The 26,093-nt window shown below is 37.7% G+C and overlaps 1 long non-coding RNA gene across 2 annotated transcripts in view; it reads left to right on the top strand.

The window, feature by feature from the left end:
• Positions 1–16,673, top strand: part of LOC309856275 — a 34,419-nt gene extending 17,746 nt beyond the window's left edge. For both annotated transcript variants that reach the window (XR_014307127.1, XR_014307128.1), the window contains 5 exons: positions 519–608; positions 7,360–7,568; positions 7,836–8,083; positions 8,573–8,701; positions 9,788–16,673. This is a non-coding gene — a long non-coding RNA (uncharacterized lncRNA). The remainder of the gene's footprint in view (positions 1–518; positions 609–7,359; positions 7,569–7,835; positions 8,084–8,572; positions 8,702–9,787) is intronic.
• The last annotated feature ends 9,420 nt before the right edge of the window (positions 16,674–26,093 follow it).

The raw sequence follows: 26,093 nt of genomic DNA on the forward strand, positions 1-26,093 counted from the left end.
AGTCTGACTGATTGGGGTTAGTATACAAGTGGTCCTGAGCCTTCTTGGAAATGTATTAATAATAATACATTTAATAATAATATTAATAATTATTATATAATTAATCATATTAATCATTATATAACAATTGGTCATTGTTTCTCAAACTTAAGTAAGTTGTCAGGATAAAATGCCTTTTATTTATTTAATTTTTTAAAAAATTTTTAATTTTTTATAAAATGCCTTTTAAAGGAACAAAAATTTTTGAGAACATGGTTTGAGGAATGTTGACTTCAAGAAAGTGATTTGAAATGTAAACATGTTTTCCAGTTTTAAGATCTTTATTAAAGGATATACAATGTTTTATATAATTTATGTAGGATTTAGAGATCCATGAAGATATATCCACAAACCCCCAGGGTTCTTAATCACCCCAATTTGAGAAACACTGGTCTCTGCTTGTGACATCTTTTATTGTTACTTAACAAATTATTCTGTATGAGTATACAAGTATAACTTTATTGGAATTTGTTTTAAAGGGATGAATTCTGAGCTGGTTCTGTACCCCACTCGAGGAAGGATGGATCAACTTTAAGTGGATTGAAGCCTGCACTAGATGGCATCCAAAGGTGAATCTTGGAGTTTTATTTCAATTCATTGCTTGAAATAAAGTCTCTTGAATTTATAAAATGGGATGCTCTGGAAATGTGGGCATCTTCAAAATTGAGATAATCCTTGTGTTAACAAACTTTATGGGGTCACACACTGGAATAAGTTACAAAACCAATGACATGATTCTTGATGAGGATGCCAAAATGAACAAATCATTGTGGTGTTGGGCAGTTTGATGTTTACCATAAATAATGTTGGAAAGTTCTGTGTGGCACAGAGGAAGACGAGAGGAGCAAACAAACTTACTGAGAAAAGTGGCAAGGGGAAAATGTAAAGTGTGACTAGGGAGCACCTTGGTCTGTTTACTTAGGGGTTATGTAAGCTGAGGGTTTACAGATACTACACCAGTGTTTCTTGTTTTTTTGCAAATGCATTTTAATGAAGCACATAATTTCTTAGAGTGAATGACTTTTTTTTAAAAAAGATTTTATTTATTTATTTGACAGACAGAGATCACAAGTAGGCAGAGAGGCAGGCAGAGAGAGAGAGGAAGGGAAGCAGGCTTCCTGCTGAGCAGAGAGCTGCACACGGGGCTCGATCCTAGGACCCTGAGACCATGACCTGAGCTGAAGGCAGAGGCTTAACCTACTGAGCCACCCAGGTGCCCCGAGTGAATCCCTTTTTTTTTTTTTTTAAAGATTTTATTTATTTATTTGAGAGAGAGACAGTGAGAGAGAGCATGAGCGAGGAGAAGGTCAGAGAGAGAAGCAGACTCCCCATGGAGCTGGGAGCCCGATGCGGGACTCGATCCTGGGACTCCAGGATCATGACCTGAGCCGAAGGCAGTCTTCCAACCAACTGAGCCACCCAGGCGTCCCGTGAATCACTTTTTTAAAAGATTTTTTTTTATTCCAGAGAGAGAGAGAGAAGGAGAAGGAGAATGTGAGGGGGGAGGGGCAGAGGGAGGAGAGAGAAACTCAAGCAGACTGCACTATGAGCATAGAGCCTGATGTGGGGCTTGATCACACTACCATGAGGTCACCTCATGAGACGAAACTAAGACTCAAGCACTTAACTGACTGTGTCACCCAGGTACCCGTAGAGTGAATCATTGTTTTTTTCATTGGTTTGGGGGCAGAAGGAATGAATTGCTGGCAGAATTATGAAAAAGTTCTGAGCTGGGAAAAAGAATGCCTAGCCTTTGGTTCTGACTCTAACCTTAGATCAAATCACCATCTGTCTCAACTTCAGTGTCTAGGGATAGCTGATGAATTAAGACAGAGACTTGAATTGAGTATCTCAATCCCTGAAAATGACATTTTGTCCTTTGGGAAATAGAGCCTTTCTTTCTCTCTTCTTTCTTTCTTCCTTTCTTTCTTTCTGGCATTTCTCTAAGTGGTTATTGTGTTTTCATTTCTGACTTTCTTCCTTATAGAACCTTAATATACAGAATTGGAGGAAGCTTTCTGACCCTGGTTTTGTGCATCTTTTCCCATATCCCCCTTTAGTTTTTCTACCTATCTTTCTCCAACTTTATCTACACATTTCTCTTACCACCTCCCTAAATTGTAGGAAATCGTAAGACTAGAGTTGCTATGATTAATCATTCCTAATTTTTCAGGATATCTGGGCCCTGGTTGGCAAATGTATACCTGCATGGGAGTTTTTTTTTTTTTTAAGATTTTATTTATTTATTTGACAGAGATCACAAGTAGGTAGACAGGCAGGCAGAGAGAGAGGAGGAAGCCGGCTCTCCGCTGAGCAGAGAGCCTGATGCGGGGCTCGATCCCAGGACCCTGGGATCATGACCCGAGCTGAAGGCAGAGGCTTTAACCCACTGAGCCACCCAGGCACCCCTGCATGGGAGTTTTTGACTTAAGTAAAGAATTTAAAAAGTTGGTCTGTGGTGGCGGCTAAAATATTCTTATTTGTGAAAGCATCCTGGGAGAATTTTTTACCAGCTTAAAGAAAGAAGAAAACTGATACCTGACCTGAGCTGTTTCCTCAAACCTTATTATAAGTTTGGATGTTGAAGACTACTGATGTGTAGGATTAAACAGAGCTAATGCCTTCTTCTGTGTCAAATTGTACAGATTGGATCGGATGAAAACTTGATTTCCTCACTACCATAGTTTTGGCTACAGACAAATAGCACTTAACACTGTGTCTCTCAAAATCCAACTCAAGTTGGATCTCAAGTATTTGTTTGGGATATCTGATTAACTGAATTTAACAAGCTAAACTTCAATGGCCATGAAGAATTATATATCATTATAATGATGGCATTGAGTTGGCTGTTTTTATTGATGATTTAAGCTTTATTTGATCCTCCTTGACCTCTCCAAATTAGAGCACTGAGACATGGAATGTTAGGTTCCTTGTGCACCCTGTAAAAATGAGTTTCATAAAGAACACTTTACTATTTTGATGACTGTGTTGGAAATGAGCTTTTGATTTCTTCATGTTAGAGCTAGAGATTGAAGCAAAATTTAAATTTTACTTGTGTTAGATTTCTTAGATGATGGGTAGACTTAAAGAATTACTTTGTTTGACCAACTAGAATGCTATTCTTGTTTCCTCGGAAATACTAGAAGGTATGCAGCAGACACAATACCTTCTTACTGTATAAAATATGTAATTGAATGTTTATAGCAGTTTCAAAATAGGGATATGGCTGGAAGATCAGTGTACATTACTGGATTTCATTATGAAATGTCTAGATTACCTTATCCATAGCTCTGAAAACTTTTGATATGCTGTATTTTTATGTTACTGGATCCCATTATAAAATATCTAGATTATTTTAATCCATACTTTTGAAAACCTTTGGCATATTTATATTATGATTGTTAGTATGCTTGCCATTGTATAATGTAATTGGTATGCAGTTTCTCTTATGATCATTAGTTTTCCAGCATTACATGTCTCCCTTGACTGAAATTGCTATAACTGCTGCCTTCATTTTATATAGTGGATTGAATAAGTCCTTCTCTATGGTCCATTGATGAACAAGAACAAGAGTTCAAGTTGCTAATTTTAATAACTTTTTGATATTACGGATCTTGATATTTGGGCTTCATATGTTTCAACTTAAAAACTGACTACAATTAAATCTCTATAAACAAACACTTTGCCAACAATGAGGGTACATAACTGTAGCAAAATATGGAAAACAGAATTACCAGTTTTTAGGTTCCATTTTGCATGCTTTTTAAAAAAACTACAATCTATAAACCTTCAACATCTAATTGGCAGATTTAACAAGGAAAAACCTTTCTTATTTTAGAGTATTCAGAATGGTTTTGGAAGATAGTACAGAGAGAGTTCCTATATACCCCATACCCATTTTACTTTATTATTAACATTTTTTAAAAAAGATTTTATTTATTTGACAGACAGAGATCACAAGTAGGCAGGGAAGCAGGCAGAGAGAGGGGGAAGCAGGCTCCCCGCTGAGCAAAGAGTCTGATGTGGGACTCAATCCCAGAACCCCGGGACCATTACCTGAGCTGAAGGCAGAGGCTTTAACCTACTGAGCCACCCAGGTGCCCCTATTATTAACATTTTATAGTACTATTATACATTTGTCACAATAACTGAACCAATATTGATATATTATTTATTTTTTATTTTTTTTAAGATTTTATTTATTTGACAGAGATAGATAACAAGTAGGCAGAGAGGCAGGCAGAGAGAGAGAGGGAAGCAGGCTCCCTGCTGAGCAGAGAGCCCGATGCGGGACTCGATCCCAGGACCCTGAGATCATGACCTGAGCTGAAGGCAGCGGCTCAACCCACAGAGCCACCCAGGCGCCCCAGTATTGATATATTATTAACCAAAGTCTATACTTTATTTACATTTCCTCAGTTTTTCTCTTACGCTCTTTTTATGTTCCAGGATCCCATCCAAGGTACCGCCTTGCATCTAGTAACTGTGTTCCTTAGGCTCTTAGTTATGGCAGTTTCTCAGACTTTCCTTGTTTTTAATGGCTTTGACAATTTTAAGGACTAATGTCAAGTATTCTGTAGAATATCCTTCTGTTGGGATTTGTCTGATGTTCTTCTCGTGGCTAGATTGGGCTCAAGTTTTTGGGAAGAAGACCATAGCAGTCTTCTTTCTCGAGTACATACTATTAACGTGACATATCACTATTGATACTGATGTTGACTGTTACCAGTTAACTAAGGTATTGTTTGCCAAGTTTCTCTACTTAACATTTAAAATTATTATTATATTAAAATTATTTTTTTCCCTTCCCATACTGTATTTGAAAGGAAAGCCACTATGTGCTTAAAGAATGGGGAGTTATGCTTCACTTCTCTGATGGTAGAGTGTCTGTATAAGTTATTTGGAATTCTTCTGCATAGGAAATGCGTCTGTTATTCCCTAATTTATGTATTTATTTGATAATTCATTTATATCAATATGGACTCATGAATATTTATATTCTGGATAATAAGTTATTACTACTTATTTTCATTCAGATTGTTCTAGTTTTGGACTTTGGAAGTTCTTTCAGTTGGCTCATTGGACATAGCCCCATCCTTGTGGGTTTCTGCTTTTAGTTTGAGCACTTTCTTACTTTCTGGAACTACCAAGATGCTCTGGGCTCATTTATATGTTTCTTATCCCAGTCCTCAGATCTAATGTTTCCTAGTTTTTTGTTGTTGCTGAGGATTTCTCAGCAGTCCGGTACACTCCTGAGACCCATCTTTCTTCTCAAGGACATTCAGAGCATGAGGACTACAAGTAGCTGTAAGCAGCTTCACATACAGCAGATTTTTCTTTTTGAGACTCTGGATAAGCTCCAAATAATCTTTAAAATGATGGCTATCATGCCACCCGAGAGAAAAAGATAATTTGGAGAGCTCATCATTGTGGGAATTCTGTCTTTGGCTTTATGGACTTTAACTTCCTGCAGCTCTACTTTTTAAAACAGAACATGAGCCAGTTTTTATCAATTCATACAGTGTTTTTATGTTTTTTTGCACATACATATATATATATATATTTTTATCATTATTATTCAAGTCTTTTTTTTTTTTTTAACTTTTTATTTTTTATAAACATATATTTTTATCCCCAGGGGTACAGGTCTGTGAATCACCAGGTTTACACACTTCACATACATATATATTTTAACATTACAGATGAGTTTGGCTTATTTCATTTATCCCTCAGAGTTAGGCTCCAGTGAGGTTTGAAAGGGCAAGCATACTTGATCCCCATTTCATAAACAAAAAATGAGAGATGCAAAACAATAAATTACTTCCATTCACATCTCAAAGCAACTTAGTGGGAAAGATCGAACAAACCTACACCTTCTGATTAGCAGCCCTTGAAATTATTTCTACCATCCTTTGGCAGACTGGTAGTTAGGTGTTGAGGATTCATTGATACATAAGTACCAACTAAATATGTGTCATAGCCCTGTTTTGGCAGGCCCAATTCTATTGTTACTGTCATTTCCTTATTTAAAAAAGTTGAGGGCTAGGGCACCTGGGTGGCTCAGTCGGTTAAGCCTCCAACTCTTGGTTTTGGCTCAGGTCATGATCTCAGGGTGGTGAGAACGATCAAACCCTGTGTTGGGCTCCATACTGGGCATAGAGTTTGCTTAAGATTGTCTCTCCTCTCCCTGTGCTCTTTCCCATGTCCCCACTACCCATTTGTGCTCTTTCTCTCTCTCTCTCAAAAAAAAAAAAAAAACAACTTGGGGTTCCTGGGTGGCTCAGATGGTTAAGCCTCTGCTTTCAGCTCAGGTACTGATCTCAGGATCCTGAGACTGAGACCCACATTGGGCTCTCTGCTCAGCAGAGAGCCTGCTTCCTCCTCTCTCTCTGCCTGCTTCTCTGTCTGTCAAATAAATAAATAAAATCTTAAAACAATACTTGAGGGTTTTTTAATTTGAGGAATCATAGAATTATTGAAAGATAGAAAAACAGAGACCCAAGTTTCTGTGAAAGCTATTGGTTTCCTAGCTTTCTGTATCTTGTTTATCCTTTTGCATAGATTTGCTTAGTTGTTGTAATAATTTGTGTTTTATATGCCTGTAACCATTATTGATTTCTCTGAATATCCTGGGACCCATTTATATAAGCTGTTCAAGAAATGTACCATGTGAATTGAGTAAAATACAGTTTTGTTTACCTTGGCAGCACTCTAGCAACTTACTGCTTGACATACAAGTTTTAAAAGAGGGAAATACTATAAAACTAGAATGAGAGGTACTCTGATTGAGGTAGATCACTCAGTTCTTAAAATAGTGCTTTATTAAAGAAGCCTGAGGCAATGTGAAGAAGAATTCTTAACCTATAGGGTCAGATCACATGGAAGCCTTTCTTAGTGACTTGATGGCTCAGTTGATTGAGAAAACATTATTTCTTCTGTTTTCAACTCCTTGATTTCTTGAACCCCACTATATTTTATGATGAGAATAGGATATTAATTATACACTCTGGAGAAATGCTCATCAGTGGTGACTGGAAAATAAAGCACAGTATGGGAATTTTGGTAATTATTCAGCTCTGAATTGCTCTTGGAGGTGAGGGGAGGTGCAAGGAATGGAGCTGGACTGAACAGAAGAATTTGCATGTTACTAGGCTTACAGCTGGGATATAGAGCACTAAATCTTTACCTCTCAGTCTTTACCCATCAATCCATATGAAGAAAAGAGGAGACATGGTTTAATTTAACTACTAGTTGCTAATTGGGACAGACTTTCCCAGTGTTCTGCATTTCAGTAACACTTTTCTTTGATCTCTTCTCCAGATCTTCTTCAGAAGAATAGGCTTGTTGCTCTACAGTGTTAGTGACCTGTTCCCTTTGACGATCCCTAGGTGGAGATGGGGCATGAGGATCCTCCAGGGGAAAAGCTCACTACCACTGGGCAACAACCCTAGGCCAGGAGGTTTTATCAAGATTCTTCCCTGGTCCCAGGGAGGAAGATGAACTCTCAAAACCACCACCACCCTTCAGAGGTGCGTAAGTTGTGTCTCTAAAAGCATAATTAGTAGCTATTAATTTTGACCTTGCTTTATACTGTACATAGCTTTCCATTGAGATTGTTTCCATCATTACTGACTGTGTCTGGTTTGATAAAAATAGCTCCCTGACTAACCTGGGAAGTAACTGGGTGTGAAATGGGTAAAATGATGTGAAGAGAGTAGGAGGCTGCATGAGTTAGGATGTTTAGGGTGGGACTGTTGTGTGGTAGAGACTTACAGCTTAATTATTCTTTCTTTTAGGAGAACATGGGCAACTGCCACATTTGTGACATTGATCATGGGGAGATCATCATTTTGGACCCTCTGGTCCCTAGAGTATTTCTTGAAGCCTTGCTGGGGCATTTTGACAATCATTTACATATGTCAAGATGGCTTAGGATGTCTTTGGGCTAAAACACAAAACAAGCTGTTTGAGAAGATAAATAGGAGTTGTATGCTTGTTGATTAATGGAACCTGACCAGAAATGGCACAAAGTTTCTGTTGTCAGGTAAGCTCTAAAGAACTAGGACCTTGTATACTCTAAGTTGGCAGTAAGAGAAGCTGATTAGGGGGATGCAGATTAGGAGATGGAGGTAACCATTCAGTAAGTAGTAAACCCTGATTATACGGATTTTGTACAGATTATTCAACCAGAAGACTAAGACTGTGATTGATGGTGTTTCTATGTTTGCCATAGTTTCCTATTCTTTTGAACAAAAATCCTGATTATACAGATTTTGTACAGATTATTCAACCAGAAGACTAAGACTGTGATTGATGGTGTTTCTGTGTTTGCCATAGTTTCCTATTCTTTTGAACAAAAACCTTGTGTTTTATCTCTAGGGACTTAAAGGCTTCAGCTTTATGTATTTATTTTTAAGCTTCATAGAGATAGTTTCCATAGCTCGTAAATTTGTATCTTCCCATAACTCTTGCACACTACTCAGTTAATACTTCTATATGGCATTTACATGGTTTCCCCTCTCATTTTTTATAGGTCCTGATTGTTCCTTCTTTTCTGCCAAATCACTGTCTTCCCAAAACAGTGCAAAGTACAAGAAAGTGAAACATACTGAAGGAAGATCAACATGCCTGGCACACTAGCATTTTAGAACAGCAGAATGAAGTAAGTTTTTGGTGTTGTAATCCTGTGAGGATTTTTAGCTATTAGCTTATTTGTTGTAGGTTTGTATGGGATGAAGCATGATAGTCTAACACGGAGGGGTGTGCAATGTGAGATCTGAGGGTAACCAGTAACCTGTATTACCAACTGGGTTCACTGAAGCAATTCGAAGATATTACAGTTTGCCTATCAGTTGTGTCCAAGTAATTGAGTTTCACCTTGTCTCTTTATCTTCACTGTGTAAATGTTTTGCCACTCTTAGAGGCCTAAACTGTAGAAGCCTAAAACATAAAGAGGGTTTTTTTTCTTTTTGTTGAAAGGGTGGATCTTTTTCGCTTCTTGTGAAAGAAGATCTGCAGATTTAGTGTTAAAGGAAGCTCAGTCCATGAAGTTACCATTATAGTTGTGAAGCATATGAAAATGAAGTTTGTTTTTTAAGGAATGGGGAAAAGTAAAGATATAAAATGAGGGGATTGACTAGGTGCTCTCTAAGGGCCCTTTATTATAATATTCATACATCTGTGGTATCTTGTTTGGCTCTTTTGGAAATCATTGTAAACAGTTGAAGCAGAATATTGAAAGGTCCACATTCTGTGTTTAAATCTTTTGCCACTCATTAGGTGTATGGTCTTTGTCAATTTAGAGTTTTTGGTTAGACTTGTAGGTGACAGTAAATGAAATCATGTATGTAAAGTCTTTAGTGCAGTTTGGTCCATGGTAAGTTAAAAGTAAACTAAGAAATTTTATAAGTTGATATGACACAATACAGGTGACCACAAATACCATCTAATGGTAGGCAGAGTTGGCATGTTTTGGTTCTATGTAAGAAATTTGTAAGGTGTAAGTTTATAAATAAAAAACATTTAAGTTGGTGGTGGTTCTTATAATAATTGTTACTGTTAGTAATATAAGTAGTATTAGTACTAATAATAGTTTATTTTAATTATTAATGTACTTTTTGGTTTTCTTTTCTTGTTTCCTTTCTGTGATGCTTCACATATGCCGTTTGTGCCTCTTACTGTATCTTGTCTTTACTTCTTACCCTTTTCCTCTGAATGTCTGCCTTTGCTTATCTTTTTCACTCCTAAGTGTGTATTTCTTTGCTTGTCTATTTCTTTCTTGAATCTCTTTGGTTGTCTTTAAAATGTGTCTTAGCCATCCCATGATTCTCTTGCTAGTTTCTTCTCTGTGTATCTTTGTCTCAGTCTGGTTTTTGTTCCTAAGAGTGGTCTGTGTCTTGTCTTAGATGTCTCTCTCTAGTTTTGTTTCGTTTTGTTTTTTCAATTTGTTACTGATTCTCTTTGCTCTCCTAGATCTGGCTCTTCTTTCTATGTTCTTCCGTTTTGGTCTGTGTTGCATGCTTGTGTGCTTTTTGTTCATAACTTGTCCTGCCTATACCTCTCTTCTTTTACTGTTGTGAACTCTGATTGTTGGTCTTCCCTTCCCCTTGTTGTTGGCTTGACATTTCACCTTTTTCTCATTCTGGCTTTCCTCCTGCTTTTTCTACTATTTCACATTTCTCTTTTCTGTATATTTTTTCTGTCTCTGTTGGGCCATTTTCTCTTTCTTTCTTGCTGTCTAAATGTCTCTTTGTTCTTTGTGATTTTCCATTTCAGCATTCATCTCTGTTCTCTTGTTTCTTCTCTGATTTCCCCTTTCTGCTTACCTTTGAGTGTATCAGCCCCTTTATATGTCTGTGTTCCCTCCTCTTTGGCTTTATGCCATCCTCTCTCCTTGCATATTTTGTGCATCTGTGTGGTCATGTGTGTGTGTTTGTGACAAAGGGGTTTCCTAACCCCCTTCCCAATAGGTACAGAGTGCAGCTATCAAAATAAACATTGCAGAGCTGTCATTACGCCAGGACACCCTGTGAGATGGTTGATCCAAGACCTATGATGGACAGAAGGTGGAAGGCTCGTAATGGATAGAAGGCCCAAAGTAAAAAACAAATGGTTTGAGACTTGAAACCTGAAGACAGACATGGAAAAACCTGTGTTTCAAGATAGATGGAATCCTCAGGCTTGAGGCCATCAAAGCCCTGACAGCTATGATGTAAAAAGGTGGCTTTTGCTGGATAGAACACCTGACTGAGTTGGAAGGAAAGTTCAGTTCTTGAGTTAGACAGAAGTCCAAAGACCCAGAGTGGGAGACTCTAGGCCTAAGTGTGGAGACCCATGGAAGACCTGAGACCTAAGACACAAGGTCTAAGAATTCAGATAAAAACCTAAGATCCAAGGATGGAAAGCTCTAGACACACATAAAGACCTTGGATTCCTGCTTATCTAGATGGACAGAAGGCCAAAGAGAGAACGATGTCTCAAGACTAAATTAGGTGGGAAGCTAGAAGCCTATGACACAGAATTTGGGAAGGATAGAAGCCCCAAGACCAAAGGAAATCCCGAGATGAGAACACTAAACCCCATCTTTTTTTCTATTGTTATCCTCTCTGCCCTTGGACATTTTTAGTTCTCCCTTTCCAGTTCTTATGCTTTTATTTAAGTTCACTTCTTTTGAGGAGCCCTTTTTGATGTTGCTGTTACCTTAAGATTACCTTTAGATTGGTAATATTATGCTCAGGCCAGTCTTAAGTCAGTTTTTATCACAGTTTTGAGCTATTGTTTATTTTTTAAATTTCCGTTTCTCTTCACCTCCACTCCTTGAAAGATGCATTATAGGTAACATTGTATTTCAGTCCTCCCTTTTCCTTAGAAGCTCTGGCCTGATGAGCAAAGGCAAGCATCAGGCTTTTGGGGGAAAAAGTCCCAGACTATCTAGAGGAAATGTGAAGAGATGTTCCAGGCCAATGAGAAGAATTAGACAAGAAACACCCAGATGTGCTATACTGTTGAGAAGCACCAACCTGCAACACCTTTCTTCTTTGAGCTTGGTGAGCAGGATTCTTGGGGTTTGGGATTCCTAGTAATGGTTACAAAATGAATGATTGGGTCTGGTATGGAGTGAAGCCCCAAGGAGACACTTTGAACCCCCTGCTTATAGTAGTGGCCTAATATTTTGGTAGATTGTGCCAACACTTCTCCTGGATTTAATACCCACCTCTAGGCTTAAAGGTGAGAGAACTTGGAAATATTTAGCAGGTTTAATCCTACCTTGATTTCCCTCCCCCTTACCATAATTTAAATAACTGAGAATATATGTGAAAGCACTGTAAACACAGAAAAAAGAAGGCATTCTCATTAATAGTATATTGGCAGTCATGCACAGCTAACATTTAAAGTGCTCTGTCAGTTGTTAAGCATTATGTAAATCAGGAGTTAGCACACTGCACATAAAGGGTCAGATGGCAAATACTTAAGGTTTTGTGGGCTATATGGTCTCTGACACATGTTTTTCTTTTACAACTCTTTAAAAAGAAAAAACTATTCTTAGCTTGTGAACCAAGTAGATTTGGTCTGGGGGGTCATAGTTTTTATAGCCCCTGATGTAAGTACTGGGGACTATGTGCTGAATAATAATATCATTTCTGTGTGTCGGTCCCTGTACACTCAGGATGCAGTATTTATTCATGATTACATCCGGGTGACTTGAAGAAAAATACGTGAATGTGATTTATAAACTATAAAACATTTAAAGATTAAAGAGTTTCAGAGTTGATGGATGAATATCGATTACATAGTATCTACATTCTACTGTACTAGGCACCATAGATACAAAGATTAAAAGAAACCTGAATAAAGTACTTTGTTAGAAGTATGTAATACCATGCAGATATTAGGAATTGTTTGATAAATGAATAACTCCTATATTTGTGGCTATTGTGTTTCCGCTACTCTGGTAATTTTAAGCAAAAATACAGTATTCCAGGTAGCAGAGAAGCAAATGCATGGAAGCTGCTTTGAAACCATAAAATATACTGCAAACAGTGTTGTGAGCACTTTACCATACCATTTTCAAAGGGAAAAGAAGTGTTCTCATTATGGAATTAAAAGTTTCAGATTGTGAGGTGCATATTAAAGTGCCTTATAAACTAAAGCATTATATACCAGTGGGTTACATGTTTATGAGTAGATGAATATTAATTGCCTTTTATGGGCCAGTACTGTTTGGGTACTGTGAAATCTAAGATAATGCTCTCATGTAATAAGAGGTTTATGTCCTAGACTATTTAGATGTAAGGAATTAGATATTGCTTGTTTTAATCAAGACTTCACTGGTCATGTCAAATTAAATAATCACCAGTATATTTTCCCAGGTGAAAGGAAAATGTAATGATTGAGATTGCCTTTGCACTTTTTACAGTGCTATATAAATCCAGGACATTAGCTGTTTCTGTGTAAATAAAACTTTCTATGCGATAGGCATTTTCTCTACAAAATTCTCATTGTGTGCTTGACTGTGATGAAGGTTGTATAAATAGCTATACAAACTGAGGGTTTAAATACTTGTTGAATGAATGAATATCATCAGATGCTTACTAGGTAAAAATATAGGCAGTAAAGAGATACACAGACTTATCATTTCATTGTGCTTGCAGCTGAGGATACGGCAATACATGTGTAGTATTTTAGGAACTCTAAAGCACCATATAAATCTAACTACTTATTTTCTAGTTAGTACTAGGATTATAAAATTATATCACAGCCATCATTATACTATGAAGAAAGTTGAAAAAATTTTGAGGAAAAATTGTTAACTATTGAACACTGAATATAATATACAAAGGATTAAATATCTGATAAATGAAAAAACGGGGTAATAATTGTCTATTATGTGCCACTGACCTTGCTTGTCATTGGAGATGTGAAGATAAATCATCTTTATTGTGTCCTGGGTAGTAGCAGATAATATATAAATCAGTTTATAAGTTTTGCACTGCCATACGTATAAAAACAATATCTGCTCCGTGAACATTGATTATTTTGTTTTATCCCCAGAGATAACAAGTGGGGATATAATAGTTCATTATCTGTTCAAATTTACACAGCCTGCTGTTCTATATAGATAAAAGGAAATAACTTGGCTTAATGAATGATTAGTGGTTACTTTCTGTGAGGCTCTGAACTGTGCATGCCCTAGGATATGAAAATGATTTTATCCTTATGGGGTGTTCATTGGAGGAAATAAGGAAGTAGGTGGGAGATCCAGACTGGAAGTTACTTAAGCACTGCAAAGCTTATTTAATAAAAACATGGGGCAATAGAATTGTGCCAGGAAGTATGCTAAATGCTGACCTCTGTGGAAAGATAAAATCTGAATCAGAGGTGTACTTGCTCCCTGGCCTGGCTGAAGATGGAAAATATTTTTAAGAAGCAAGGTGTTAGCAGTTCTCTATCAGTCTTTAAAATGCTGAATGCTGAATGTGGAGATGAATTCAATCTACCCTGGCCTGGCTTGAGTCATTAAAGGAGTAAAAAATAAATGGCTCAGGAGTATAATCAAATGGCTTTGCTTTTAGATTCATTTGATAAATAGAGCATCTTTCATGTGGAATAATATATCATTGTAGGTCTTAAGAGAAGTGAAATGGGCCAAGTCTAAAGGGCATTAGAATACCTATTATGGATGAAGATAAGAAAATACTGAGTTTTGAGCAAATATTTGAGTGCCTGTTTTCTGGAACATATTATGCTAGATAAATTAGTTGAGTGGGTCTCATCCAGAAAATGCATGTTGACATGCCTTAGATATGAAAAAAATAGAAAAATAAGACATGGTTCTTTTAATATTAAATGAAGAATTATTCCTAGTTCTAGAACGTCCCAGTGTCACTTGATCATTGAACTAGTTTAAATCCAGAAGGCTGATACAATGGTGCTTAGGGCTTGTCTTTTAATTCATTACTTTAATATCTGTTTTTATTATAGATGAATGATATAAGATGAGAATTAAGATGAAATTACTGGTTTTAAAAATATTTGCTCACTGACCTGGCTTAGAGTCAGGAAGCAATAGATTTTTTTCCTACATTTTCCATATTTTGTGCAAAAATTTATTTACCCTGAATAAAGTATGTTCTCAAATGCTGAGAATTAAGAAATTAAAAAGTCCTAGGCCAAAATGTAATTTAATCTCACTATTCTATGGTGGAAACACAAGAGCAAATTTAATGGGACTGCAGTTCTTTACTTGAAAAATATTACTGAGCAGCTGTGATATTAAGACACTGAGAACAAATGGCCACCTTCTCTTTGGCATGTTTTGTAGAGGGGGAATAAGAGGGGACTTTGTATTCGTTCATACTAACACTGAAAATGATGTTAAATTGGAGCAGATCTGGTATAAAATGCATTTAGTTTATCTTGGAGATGCAGTAAAACAGAACAAAACAAAAAATTGGAATGAAATTCTTCCTTAAATGGAAGTGTCTTTTTCAAGGTATTCTGTTAATTGCTAGACAGAATACGAAAAAGATCATGACTGAAAGAAACTTGATTTTTTTTATTACCTTGGAGACTAGAATATAAGAAGTTACTGTTCATTCTACATGTATGTACATACATGTATGTATGTTCATTCTACATAGTTCATTTATTCATTCTATAAGTATGTTTGAGTGTCTGTTATATATAAGGTTTTTTATGTTTCCAGTTCTCCCAGAGACATGAAAAAAATGAATGTTTTCTTAGAGGACTTTTTAAAAAACTTTCCTTTCAGACTGTTTTCTGATTAGGGGCATGGCTAGACCCTTAATAATGTGGGTTTTAATTCCTGTTCTGTACTTCTTCTACCATTCTGGCCACTACAATAAGCAGGGTTTTCTATTGGGCTAGCTCAATAAGTGTGAGGAAGTTCCCTTATAGTAGACACTTTATTTTCCCTGGCCCATCTCTCAGGAGAAATGGCTGTGACCCCTGCTAGGCAGAAGGAGGGATGAAAAACAACTAATTCCCAAACCCCAGTCTCATTGGTACCAGCCTTGGGGAGACATTCATACTCAGGCCACAATAGGTTTTGAAATGCACATCAATTTTACCTGCTTTTTGATAGATATACTCTGCCTAAATAGATCTCTTTGAAGAACAGTCTTCAGATGGTATATAACATAATGGGAGAGACATGATTTTTCTTTTGCACCAGGTTTGCAACTTAACCTTTAGAAATCTCACCATCAAAACATGTCGAAGAAAGGATCTCTTATAGTGGAATTATGTCAGTGAATAAAAGTAGCTTAATTTTAGCATGTTTTAATTTTAAAAATAATAGAAATTGGAAGTAATTGGCAAAAACTGGAGGTAAATGATAAAAAAAAAACCCTCATTCTAGTGCCCAACTGGGCTTTGACCTTTTCTATTTTTAAATCACTCACAAGAGGGTGGGATTAGGAGGAAGAGTGAAAGAGAAGGTCAAAGCATTTTGAAGGGCAGCCTCCTTGTGTTTTGAATTGGTTTTAAGAGCATTACCTCCACGTCTAACTAGGAGATTGCTTTTTTTTTTAGTTTAATTCAATTCCAATAACTGGTCATTGTTGAAATGAGGACACAGTAGTTTGTTACCACTCACTTATATAAGTTTTTGAGAAACAATTTTGGACTATATATTTATCAACTAAATTCTAACATTTGGCTTTTAATATGTGGTGCCAGCTGGATTCTGTAATGCTCCTATTTTCAGGTTGGGGTCGGGAATTACATTATTGGAAACTGGAAAGGAGAAAGTAACTAAAAGCCTTCCTTTCACAGTTTCTGGCATCCTAAGACTGCTACTGATAAGAATAAGAACATGCTGTCATCTGATTTTTATGGCATAAATGAACAAAGCCGTCTTTAAAGAAATAGCCTCGTCTCTACCTTTCTACCTAAAAGGGAATCTATGCCAAATACTCTGATAAATGGGAAGATACACTTGGACTTGTGAACTAATGTGAAATGCAGTATCTTTGAGTTTTGAGTGTTTTGAAGATTGAAAAACCTTGCTCAGCGTGAGTGACCAGAAAAACAATGTAAAGCCATCTACATGTCACAGCTGAGAGAAATTGGGGAATGTTGTCTAATGTCAAATAAAATGTACTGTTTTGAAAGTTTTGTATTTTGATGTGACAAGTTCTACCTCAGTATTCTTAGGTTCACTAGTAATTTCTCTCTCTCTCTCTCTCTTTTTAAATTACCTTAATCATCCACCATGGATAAATGGTTTGAGGTCTCATTTCTTTATTCCTTCAGTGATTTTGGCCAGGGATACTGAGAAGTACAAACCCAGTAGAAAAAAAGTGAGAAGCAGTGTGCCTGGGTAGCTCAGTCATTAAGTGTCTGCCTTTGGCTCAGGTCATGATCCCGGGGTCGTGGGATTGAGCTCCGCACTGGGCTCCCTTCTTGGTGGGAAGCTTGCTTCTCCCTCTCCCACTTCCCCTACTTATGTCCCCTCTCTTGCCCTGTCGCTGTCAAGCAAATAAATAAAATCTTAAAAAAAAAAAAAAAGCAAAAAACTATTGAGGTATGGGGGTGGTGTAGGAGTAAGGCATAACAAAAATTTTTTGTAAGTATGTGGGAAGTAGGATGTATTCAGGCAGGAAGTCACATTATATAATTAAAGAATCCTGACTGGGTGAATGGATCTTTGGTAATCCTAGAATTCTGAATGGCTAAATACCCAAATATAGATTGGTGACTTCATAGGTATATGACTCCTGGTAGTGCTTATAGGTAAGAATTTATACTCCTTTTTGACAAACTGACAAAATACTGTCTTTGAAGACAAAGTCTTTTTAAGTCGTCATGGCCTAAGTGACTTCAGTACATGTATTTATGACACTGATACCTGGAGAACTCATTATAACCGTGTTATAAATGAATAGGGTGTCAGGTGGTAAAATTGACTCTTCTCATGATGTGTTGCTTCTGAAAGGGAATGGACCTAGTTAACCCTTGCTGTTTATTTTCATTTCCCTGCAAGGCTAGGTGTGTGGGACAGGGATACGTTGGTGGGAGAAAAGTGGGGAGGTTAGAAAGAGTTCTTGCTGAGGTAATTTTTGGCTATCTAATGAGGGTCTGACTCCATTGGCAGCCTTGATTCCCTTGTGGGCTGATTTAACAGTCTCCTTGTGATTTTGCTCTGCTTACTCCTGGGTTTGTGATACCATTGCTGCTCAAAAATCTCAGTTTCAGTCCTCTGATGGAGAGGAAGTGAGAAGCACCAAGTCTTCTGCTTAATGAGGAAAGGTCAGATGTGATAGTTTCAAAGGGGCAGCAGGAATATTTAGAAAGTATCAAAGCAAATAATAGTATTTTCCAGCTTTTGTATTTTCTGTAGGATAAAGATGGAGCGATCACTGTGTGTTCCTAGTTATGTTTTGTTCTAGGCCAAAGCCACACCCACAGATTAATTTGTGCCTCCTGTTGGTTTACTCTTTTACCCTTGTTACGAGAAGTTTTCCGTATGTATTTCTGGGATTATTTCCTCAGGTAATGTTACTGGGACTAGTAAACACTGGCAACCTTACACCATTTTAAGTTGAAAATTTTGTAATTTAAGTTGGGTCTAAAATTGAGCCAGCCATTCTGTTCACAGTGATTAGGCATAAAAATTGCTAGTTATAGGTGCAACTTAAAAAAATGAAGGGGGCCAGGAATACAAATGGAAGAATCTTGACCATTCTTAGGAATTATGCCAAATGATGGAGCATCATGATAATTATATGGTAAATGGGGAAACCTGTGGACAGGTCTCATACCTTTAAACTCTTAACTATATTGCTTCCCTTGACTTGATAAAGGTGATTAAAAAAAAAAAAGAATATGAGTATAGTTGACCCACAATGTTACATTAGTTTCAGGTGTACAACATAGTGATCAACTTCTCTGCATACACTCACCGCAAGTGTGGCTACCATCTATCACCATACAATGCTATAACAATGCTATTTAATTCCCCATTCCTCTCATTTACTTATTCCATAATGAAGCCTGTATCTCCCAATTCCTTTAACCTATTGGCCACCCTATGGCCACCATCAGTTTGTTCTCTATAGGTCTGATTCCACTTTTTGTTTATTCATTTTTTTTTTTTAAGTTCTACATGACTGAATTCATACGGTATTTGTTTTTCTCAGTTTATTTCACTTGCATAATACCCTCTCGGTCCATAAATAGCAAGATCTCATCATTTTTATTGCTTCAGAATATTCCATTGTATACATATACCACATCTTCCTTACCAATTTTCTATTGATGCGTACTTAGGTATGCATTACCCTTACCTTGGATAGAGGTAATTTAAAAAAATTCAATTTAATTAACATATACTGTATGACTAGTTTCAGAGGTAGAATTTAGTGATCCATCAGTTGCATACAACACCCAGTGCTCATTACATCACATGCCCTCCTTAATGCCCATCACCCAATTACCCCATCTCCCCACTTGCCACCTCCCCTCCAGCAACCCTCAGTTTGTTTCCTATAATCTCTTATGATATGCCTCCCTCTCTGTTTTCTTTCCTTTTTCTTTTATTTATTTATTTATTTTTAAATATTTTATTTATTCATTTGACAGACAGAGATCACAAGTAGGCAGAGAGGAGGGAGCAGGCTCCCCGCTGAGCAGAAAGCCCGATGTGGGGCTCGATCCCAGGACCCTGGGATCATGACCTGAGCTGAAGGCAAAGGCCTTAACCCACTGAGCCACCCAGGCGCCCCCCTTTTTCTTTTTAAAAAATATTTATTTGATAGATGACCAGTAGGCGGGGGGTGGGGGGGGGGGGAAGCAGGCTCACCGTGGAGCAGATGGGCTTGATCCCAGGACCCTGAGATCATGACCTGAGCCCAAGGCAGAGACTTAACCCACTGAGCCACTCAGGCGTGTTTTCTTTTATATTTTTTAAAAGATTTTATTTCAGAGAGAGTGAGTGAGTGAGAGAGAGAACATGAGAGGGGAGAGGGTCAGAGGGAGACAGACTCCCCCCTGAGCAAGGAGCCCTATATGGGACTTGATCCCAGAACTCTGGGATCGTGACCTGAGCCGAAGGCAGTTGCCCAAACAACTGAGCCACCCAGGCGCTCTCCCTCTGTTTTCATCTAATTTTTTCATCCTTTCCCTGTGTTCATCTGTTTTCTTTCTTAAATTACACATATGAGTGAAACTACAGAATTGTCTATCTCTGATTGACTTATTTCATTGAGCATACTATTTTCCAGTTCCATCCACATCATTGGAAATGGCAAGATTTCATTCTTTTTGGTGGCTGAGTAATAGTCCATTTGTGTGTGTGTGTGTGTGTGTGTGTGTGTGTGTGTGTGTGTGTATGTGTACATATATACATATATGTGTATATAATCCATCTGTCAATGGATGGCTTTTTCCATATTTTGGATATTGTGGACAATGCTGCTATAAACATTGGGGTGAATGGGCCCTTTTGACTCACTGTGTCCTTTGGATAAATACCTAGTAGTACAATTCCTGGGTCATAGGGGAATTCTATTTTTAACATTTTGAGGAACGTCCATATTGTTATCTGGTGTGGCAGCACCAGTTTGCATTCCTACCAATAGTGTAAGAGGGTTCCCCTTTCTCTGTACCCTCGCCAACATCTGTTTTTTTCTTGAGCTTTTCATTTTAGCTATGCTGACCAGTGTGAGGTGGTATCTTACGGTGGTTTTGATTTGTTTTTCCTTGATGATGAGTGATGTTGAGCATTTTTTCATGTGTCTGTTGGCCCTTTGTATGAAGAGGAATGTTAGAGGTAGGATGGTTTTTGAGGCTTCACTTTTTAATAGACAAGAATCAATTAACTCTATCTCCCCAGACCTAGAGTAAATTCCATCCCCTTTTACTTTCAGAATTTATTTTTTTTAACAGTCAATGATTCTGAAAACATCCCTGGAATGCCATCTATGTTTTTAGAATAGAGGAGGATATCTGGAATCCATTTATGATGGTGAGCTACTATGCCCTTCCATTCCCATGGGACATTTGGCAATAATGCTGGAGGTTAAGAAACTGCTCTTTTGTGGGTCCCTGGGTGGCTCAGTGGGTTAAGCCGCTGCCTTCGGCTCGGGTCATGATCTCAGGGTGCTGGGATTGAGTCCCGCATCGGGCTCTCTGCTCAGCAGGGAGCCTGCTTCCCTCTCTCTCTGCCTGCCTCTCCATCTACTTGTGATTTCTCTCTGTCAAATAAATAAAAACTTAAAAAAAAAAAAAAGAAACTGCTCTTTTGTGACTGCAGCTGCACTCATCTTCATAGTGTAGTGGTTTTATTCCCTCACTCCAGTTAGATTCCATTGTATTTTGTGCAGGAGGGTGTTAGCAATGTAATTCTCAGAGTAATTAGAATTTGTGTATATAAAAACACTTGTTAAGAAAGACCAGGTACCTGAAGTCCAGAAAACATGACTTGCTCAATGTCACAATATAAATATAGCTGAGGTGAACCCAGATCTAAGATCACTTGACATCTAAATTAGTCCTTTTCTCACTATATATTCCATATAGCCTCTTTTATGAGAAGGGGGACATTTTTATAAGAAGAGTTTGGATGATGAATAGCTTATAGTTGAGAATAGCTCTCCCTAATTATAACTAACCTTTAGTAGAGTGCTTCATGTCATGTTCATGGAAAAAGTCTTACAGAATACCCAAAAGCATGATTATAGTAATTGTTCAGCATTCTTGGGAATCATTGCCTGAGTTTGTTTTGCTTTTGCCCCTTGCTGTGATGTCATTAAATCTCTGCTTTTGTTTCCTCATTAATAAGACTGAGATGATGACAGTACCTATCTCATGGAATGTAGACAGTTTTAAATTCAAAGATGCATGTAAGTACAAAGAATGGGCCGAAAAGCCTTTGAGAAACCACAGTTTGCCCATGATCTTACAGTTATTTTTATGTGTAAGGTCCTCTTGGACCTGTAAGGGAGAACTTGCCATTTTTACTATATGTAAAAACATTGTTGCAAGGGGAGAGATACTATTCAAGTAAGAGGATTGTGAAAAATATGTGTCTACAAAGGACAGGATTTGAAACTTGGAATGTTTTTTATATCTCTTCATGTGTGATTCACATTCTACCTCAACTGGAAGCAGATGCAGGAGTCTGCCTAGTAAATTCTGTTATAGACCAAATGGAAAATAAATGCTGTGACCTTCAAATTACCATGAGAATGAGGCACCTCCAGTTCAGGTGAATCTTCCAGTCTTGGAATAGGATTGAACCTGGAATTGAAAGTCAAGGGGTCATGAAGAAACTGTTTGGCATTGATACAGATTTCTAGCCCTGAAGACATGGACAAAAATGGATTATTAAAGATCCCCTAGGAAATGATTATAAACCTAGATGTTACAGACACTAGAGGACCCTTCAAATGATGCCTCCTGCTCTGTTGAGTGGGGGTGGTTGTGGTTCAAATTTGGTGTCTAAAACAAAGCAGTCTGAACAGCTTGGAGAAGGACAAAATATTCTATCCATCCCCTTTCCTCTGATCCCAGCCCATACCGCCTCTAGCTCAGAAAGAGGTAGGGTCTGAAGCAAGCAAAATCTATTTTCTTCTATTACTCTTAGGCAGCTGAAACTATCAAATTCCTTCTACCCTCCACTTCCTCATTGTTACCTCCCTTTTTATATCCTTTTTTTTTTACTGTTATTGTATCACTACAAAACAGGACAAGAAGTGATTGGGGGTAGGCAAGAATTGAACTGAGAACAGTCTGAAAAAACCCTTACTTGGGCTTGCTCATGGGGAGAATCCAGTCATTTGGCTAGAGTACTCTTCAGGAGCTACTGCCTGAAGAACTGGAGGGATTCTCTGGCTTAATAACCAACCAGTGGTATTCGATGTGTGGACATAGGATGGTAGTTGAAACCTGAGTCTGCAGGGAGGTAAGAAGACCATGAGAGAAGATGATGAGAGAGGTAGTTGTCAGAGCACCTTGGATGAAACCATTTTATTATCCCCAATCCATCTTCTCACTGTTACTCTTTCTTGCTTGAATAATCATTGGGAAGAATAGGGCTTAGCTGGGAATTAAGTTATTCTTGAACTCCAAGATGTGGTGAAAGATACAGAAGCGGTTTTAACTATCTGGATTACTAAGCTATTGCCTTCAAAGGGAAGAGAATCAAGAATATAGGTGCCACTGACTAATATTGGCTCAACCACACTCTGATGGAGGAGACCTTCTTTAAAAGCTACTACGTATTTCTTGATACAGCACCTGGCATTTTTGGGTTAGAACTCAAAAGCCCCATTAGAACAAGGGCTCTGGCCATGGGCACCTAAGGGTTGAGAAACAGGACATGAGATAAGGGACTTAAATGAACTATTGCCAAATAGAAACTACCACTGATTATGATAGATGAGGAGTTGGCTTTGGAGAAAACTTGTGATAAATAGTAAATCCTGCCATTTTCAGCAAAAGAGAGTGCTGGAACTCTATAATGATCACAGAAAATAGCTCTAATAACAAGCCCCACTAGGCACTATGTTGATTATCAGTACCCAAAGGTACAATAGTCATAACATTAGCTATTCTGGAAAGACTAAGAAAAAGTCAAAGCAAAGCCCTAACCATGACTTTACTTCCATATCTAATCTGGAATTAGAAGTTCCTTTACTTCTTCCCTTTTATTTCTTATCCTTTCCCTACACTGCTAAGGAGAGTGCAACCGCCAGAAGACAGTCTGGATGATCTACAAACAGCACCTAGATTAAGCAGTGAATAAATATACCATGTAGAAAATAAGAAATAGAATAATCAATATGATTATGCTTCCAGTCAGTATCATCATTATGCTAAGTCAGCCAATTGTCCTATTTTATGCCATTCTTAATTGAGCCAGAAACTGCTCATTTCCCTCTTTGTAATGCCAATCCTTGGGCACTTTTTGCTCTATTAGGTTATTTTTTGATTGATTGTTTAGTTTTGTTTGTTTTGTTTTTTACCTGCGCATCTTTGGAATAAGGCATGCTGGAGGAATGGCCAGTGTTAGAGGAAATAAACCTGTAAGGGAAGTTATATATTCTTATATATAACTTATATTCTGATATATTCTTTTTTTTTAAAAAATTAAAAATTATTTTTTATTTTTTTATTTTTTATTTATTTATGTTTTTATATATTTTATTTTTTATAAACATATATTTTTATCCCCAGGGGTACAGGTCTGTGAATCACCAGGTTTACACACTTCACAGCATTCACCAAAGCACATACCCTCCCCAATGTCCATAACCCCACCCCCCTTCTCCCAACTCCCCTCCCCCCAGCAACCCTTAGTTTGTTTTGTGAGATTAAGAGTCACTTATGGTTTGTCTCCCTCCCAATCCCATCTTGTTTCATTGATTCTTCTCCTACCCACTTAAGCCCCCATGTTGCATCACCACTTCCTCATATCAGGGAGATCATATGATAGTTGTCTTTCTCTGCTTGACTTATTTCGCTAAGCATGATATGCTCTAGTTCCATCCATGTTGTCGCAAATGGCAAGATTTTATTTCTTTTGATGGCTGCATAGTAATCCATTGTGTATATATACCACATCTTCTTGATCCATTCATCTGTTGATGGACATCTAGGTTCTTTCCATAGTTTCGTTATTGTGGACATGGCTGCTATAAACATTCGGGTGCACGTGCCCCTTCGGATCACTACGTTTGTATCTTTAGGATAAATACCCAATAGTGCAATTGCTGGGTCATAGGGCAGTTCTATTTTCAACATTTTGAGGAACCTCCATGCTGTTTTCCAGAGTGGCTGCACCAGCTTGCATTCCCACCAACAGTGTAGGAGGGTTCCCCTTTCTCCGCATCCTCGCCAGCATCTGTCATTTCCTGACTTGTTGATTTTAGCCATTCTGACTGGTGTGAGGTGATATCTCATTGTGGTTTTGATTTGTATTTCCCTGATGCCGAGTGATATGGAGCACTTTTTCATGTGTCTGTTGGCCATCTGGATGTCTTCTTTGCAGAAATGTCTGTTCATGTCCTCTGCCCACTTCTTGATTGGATTATTTGTTCTTTGGGTGTTGAGTTTGCTAAGTTCTTTATAGATTTTGGACACTAGTCCTTTATCTGATATGTCGTTTGCAAATATCTTCTCCCATTCTGTCAGTTGTCTTTTGATTTTGTTAACTGTTTCCTTTGCTGTGCAAAAGCTTTTGATCTTGATGAAATCCCAATAGTTCATTTTTGCCCTTGTTTCCCTTGCCTTTGGCGATTTTCCTAGGAAGATGTTGCTGCGGCTGAGGTCAGAGAGGTTGCTACCTGTGTTCTCCTCAAGGATTTTGATGGATTCCTTTCTCACATTGAGGTCCTTCATCCATTTTGAGTCTATTTTTGTGTGTGGTGTAAGGAAATGGTCCAATTTGATTTTTCTGCATGTGGCTGTCCAATTTTCCCAGCACCATTTATTGAAGAGGCTGTCTTTATTCCATTGGACATTCTTTCCTGCTTTGTCGAAGATTAGTTGACTGTAGAGTTGAGGGTCTATTTCTGGGCTCTCTATTCTGTTCCATTGATCTATGTGTCTGTTTTTGTGCCAGTACCATACTGTCTTGATGATGACAGCTTTGTAATAGAGCTTGAAGTCCGGAATTGTGATGCCACCAACTTTGGCTTTCTTTTTCAATATCCCTTTGGCTATTCGAGGTCTTTTCTGGTTCCATATAAATTTTAGAATTATTTGTTCCATTTCTTTGAAAAAGATGGATGGTACTTTGATAGGAATTGCATTAAATGTGTCGATTGCTTTAGGTAGCATAGACATTTTCACAATATTTATTCTTCCAATCCAGGAGTATGGAACATTTTTCCATTTCTTTGTGTCTTCCTCAATTTCTTTCATGAGTACTTTATAGTTTTCTGAGTATAGATTCTGTGCCTCTTTGGTTAGGTTTATTCCTAGGTATCTTATGGTTTGGGGTGCAATTGTAAATGGGATGGACTACTTAATTTCTCTTTCTTCTGTCTTGTTGTTGGTGTAGAGAAATGCAACTGATTTCTGTGCATTGATTTTATATCCTGACACTTTACTGAATTCCTGTACAAGTTCTAGGAGTTTTGGAGTGGAGTCTTTTGGGTTTTCCACATATCTTATCATATCATCTGCGAAGAGTGATAGTTTGACTACTTCTTTGCTGATTTGGATGCCTTTAATTTCCTTTTGTTGTCTGATTGCTGAGGCTAGGACTTCTAGTACTATGTTGAATAGCAGTGGTGATAATGGACATCCCTGCCGTGTTCCTGACCTTAGTGGAAAAGCTTTCAGTTTTTCTCCATTGAGAATGATATTTGCGGTGGGTTTTTCATAGATGGCTTTGATGATATTGAGGTATGTGCCCTCTCTCCCTACACTTTGAAGATTTTTGAGCAGGAAGGGATTCTGTACTTTGTCAAATGCTTCTTCAGCATCTATTGAGAGTATCATATGGTTCTTGTTCTTTCTTTTATTGATGTGTTGTATCACATTGACTGATTGTGGATGTTGAACCAACCTTGCAGCCCTGGAAT

Source organism: Mustela nivalis, assembly GCF_964662115.1.
Source record: "Mustela nivalis genome assembly, chromosome: X".
In the NCBI taxonomy this organism is placed as follows: Eukaryota; Metazoa; Chordata; class Mammalia; order Carnivora; family Mustelidae; genus Mustela; species Mustela nivalis.